This window comes from Physcomitrium patens, chromosome 17 (assembly GCF_059467195.1).
Source record: "Physcomitrium patens ecotype Gransden chromosome 17, ASM5946719v1, whole genome shotgun sequence".
NCBI classification, from domain to species: domain Eukaryota; kingdom Viridiplantae; phylum Streptophyta; class Bryopsida; order Funariales; family Funariaceae; genus Physcomitrium; species Physcomitrium patens.
This window is the reverse complement of record NC_143426.1, coordinates 9,635,605-9,639,598: the sequence shown is the minus strand read 5'-3', so window position 1 is coordinate 9,639,598 and position 3,994 is coordinate 9,635,605. Positions and strand designations below refer to the sequence as shown.

Here is a 3,994-nt window from a genome sequence, read left to right as displayed (position 1 = left end):
TATATATATATATATATATAATCAAATAAATAAAGCTAATTTTACTATGAATTTTGGTTGTGTTGATCAGACATGGATTTGGTATTTTTTCCTAAAATAATTCCTTACAAAAATATATTAATTTATATTAATCTTTTCATTTTTCAATCGTTTTAATTAATTAATGAAGGATTCTTGTAACTACCTTACAACTTCACCTACATGCACCATTTTGAATAATTTGCTTAATTCATCTTTGCAGTGTTTAGAGTGACGTCTTCTGCAAACTAAGCCATTACCAATAGAATAGGATATGAATTTCAGGAGTTAAATGATTAAAATGAAGATTCAACCTCACAACCATTTATATTAACCATCGGTGGAAACACAATACAAACTCCATGTTTGTTACCTTTGCAGTGGCTGCGCTATTTGAGGGCCGACAGCATTCCTACGTTCAGAAAATTTTGCTGGGGCTGGATTGATCCAACCATGGTCACATGATAGGATTCTGCGAAGGGGTCCCCTCACAGTTGCAACCGACTGCACAACGCAGGCCAACATTAAGAATACAAAAATCTGTCGAAAGAGTGCGAACATAGTACAAATAACAAAACCAGCCAACATTCAATGACACTAGGCTCTATCCGTGCCCCCAGGAGGAGCCTAGATGCTCCAGGATTCATCGGTGAAATGTAATTGCCATACCTCAATTGGGTGTATATGTACTCAAAAAGATGATCAAGAAATGATTAATCTCAAAACAAAAGCAACTTTGCACCTTATTCCTTAGTAAGAAATGAACCGGAATCGTTACACGATTAGCTTCCAATCATCTGAGATGCAACTTCCCCCTACACAAGATCTGGTGCCTGAATATCGCCAGTTCTTCACACCATACATGCAATCCACCAGGTGCCCGCTTATGTACTGATGATGAACGCAATCAATCAAATGAGACGCAACTGAACGCAATACATCTCACCACATGTACTGTACTTAGTTCTGTATGTCCTCAAACGATTATCTGGATTTGCGTGGACACCAGCCCAACTCCTACACAGATCCACCCACACATAAGACCAAGTTCATACACCTGGAAAGCCCGAACGGGTGAGCATCGTTTGCTCGAGTTACGAGTCATGATCGAGGTGGCATACATTGTGGCGGATAAACACGAAAAAAAGAAAAAGAAAAATGAAACTGCATAGGTGAGGTGAAATTCGGTGCTCACAACAACAAAGCCATACACCAAGACAAGGCAATAAACCCAGAAAATGAATGGACTCAATATCCCAAACTCCGAATAAATGTGACTTCCTTCCCACCATGATTTTTCATGTTGGTGTTACTTTCGGAGCCGCTTGAAAGTTGAACAGAATAAACCATCAGCTATTGGTCATGCTCTTAGCAATTTATGGAATGGTTCAAAAAGCTTCAGAAATGCAGGAGTGGCAATTCATATCTGGATCCACCTCCCCACCAGCTGCACCCTCTATTAATCTCCAGAAGTAACAAGAATCTGGAAATCTTCTCAGCGAAACCACATTCTTGCAATCAATCACTAAACGACAACCCTACCAAAGGTTCCCAACATCAGCAGCGAAACCTCTAAAACAACGAAGAACCACCGTGATACAACACACAAATCTAATAAGAGCTTGTAAACATGAGCATAGCCACTACCACTCCACAATTCCTAAACCCCAGTCCCCACATTTGTGAAACTGAACAATGAGCCCCACAATACAAAACTTTGCGGAACGAGAATCGTCACGGTCATGCAAACCATCAAACAATTGCCAAAAAAAAAAAGAATTGAAGTCTACGGAGGGTTGCCTCGTGAATCAGCAAAGGAAGCTCACAGCGTATAGAGAAATGCGCAACAGCAATCGGGGGGTGTAATAACAGCGTCAACGTTCTGTGAGAATGCTTCATGAAGTCTCACTCTCGCAATCTCACTCACTCCCTTTCCTTCACTTCTTCTTCGTCTTCTGAACGATTCCATAGCCACTCAATTCGATTCTAAAACCCTAAACCCCAAATTCAATACCTTTTCAACATCGACAATTCTGGTCGTAGTGAACAACCTCTCTCACAAACTCTCGATTGAAAGCTTGATTGAAGAGGAAGAGTCGAGCAACCCTGGGCAAAAAGCATTGCCTGCGGCGATTCTCGTCGAGTTCGCCGACAATCGGCAGTTCCAGCTCGTTCGTTCGTCCGCCATTAAACGGTCGTAGCTCTGTTGTGACGATTCGTCATCGTCGCATCGTCACATCGTCGTGCGCTCTCGGTGCCATTTTTCGTTCCTTTTCCGTTACCACAGGCTACATGAAAATTAAACGTATCCTCTTTGGTTTTGTAGAATTTTTATGTGTTTTTGGAATGAGTGGTTTAGATGAATTAAGATTTCTTGTAATAATTTCTCTCAAAGAAATATGTTTTTTTTGTAAAACTCTTGTAAACTTATATAGATATATATATATATATATATATTTATATCACATTTATAATCATATAACATATGTATTTTGAAAAGTAAGCCCATTTTGTACTCTTAGGATATAACTTAGTGATTTTTTTTAGTTATGTAGTCTACTTAGATATATATATAAATAGTATTTGTTTGACTATCAACAAAAAACATCGATTGGCTAAGATTGTTAGCACCATTCAAAATCAATTATATCACACCCCCAAAACTATAAATCACATGACGGACAATGTCTGTGTCATTGAGCCTGGTTTACATTGCAGCCTCATGCTGGATAAAACAACTCCATTGGTTTTTTGCGTTTACATTAGGACTGCTTTCACACCACAACCTCACACTTGACATACTCCATGTTTATATTTGAGATGTAATAATATGTAACATTATAAATTATGTTACAAAAATAGAAAAATTAATGGTTTATAATTATATATATATATATATGTAATTTTATTTTTATAATAAGAAAGAAGAAAAATAAATAAAATTTGGACATGGTATTTAAAAGCTATTTATAAAAGTAAATCAATAATTTAAATTTTTTAATAAAAAGTATATTATTCTTAACTATATTTATATAATTTTGGCTTGTTTATTGTCAACCAAAACAAATGATGGTGTAAGACTTATTGACCCTGAAGAAATCACAAAAGTACTTCTAACTAATTAGATTGTAGGTTTCTTATACCTTCAAGACACAAACATCCAAAACTTTCTTGGATTTAGATTGATATACAATAAACCAATTACATAAGGTAATTGGTGGCCAAATATTTGTTAGATTCTAATTATTAAACATGAATAAAATATTAGATTAAATAATATAAATAAATTTGACTAAAATTAAAAAAATTATGGTTATTGTTATAAAATTCAATCTTCTTAAATTTTTTTGTAGTATTTGGAAAATATTTTTTTACTTGGATAATAAATTCTTTGTAATTAATACCCATATAGAATTAAAAGAAGTTTTTATTATACATTAATGTGGTTTAAAAAAATAAAGAATTATAATATTATTTAAACTATTAAATATTATATAATAAATAAAAATAAGTAAAAATTAATCTTAAATAATATTTAATTTTATAATAATCTAAAACCATTAGTTTGTAGAGGCCATACTATTTTGTACTATTGCCTTTTAATTTAAAGGTGTTTTCTAATACAAATAAAGATAAGCCTATTAAATTTAAGAATAAAATTGATTTTTAATTGGCATAAAAGACCTTGTAGTTTTGTAGATTAATTTTTATTAGATTTATGACTAAAAAAATAATTTAGAAAAATTATTGATATCTTATATGTTTTTTTTTAGATTTTTATTTTAAAAAATGGATTATTTATATGTTTTATTTATTTAAAAAATATATATGCAATGCTTTAATTTTTTGTTGAAATAAGAGAAATAGTATGATTACATCAACTTGGAACTAAAAAAAGATTGTATTGTATAGAAATTTTATTTATAATTTTTAAAAATAAAGAATTAATAATCTTTAGAAAATTTTAATTTTTTTT

General features: G+C 32.6%; 1 long non-coding RNA gene across 5 annotated transcripts; it reads right to left on the bottom strand.

The window, feature by feature from the left end:
• Positions 1 to 306: 306 nt before the first annotated feature.
• Positions 307 to 2,121, bottom strand: LOC149987544 (uncharacterized). Of its 5 annotated transcripts, none has more exons than XR_016497914.1 (4): positions 1,845 to 2,121; positions 1,308 to 1,509; positions 761 to 1,035; positions 307 to 522 (listed from the first exon to the last, which is right to left on the bottom strand). It is a non-coding gene; the product is annotated as an uncharacterized LOC149987544 (long non-coding RNA). The 5 variants fall into 5 exon arrangements; XR_016497916.1 differs by having other exon boundaries at positions 1,308 to 1,465; positions 1,845 to 2,090; XR_016497913.1 differs by having other exon boundaries at positions 761 to 1,509.
• Between the last annotated feature and the right edge of the window lie 1,873 nt (positions 2,122 to 3,994).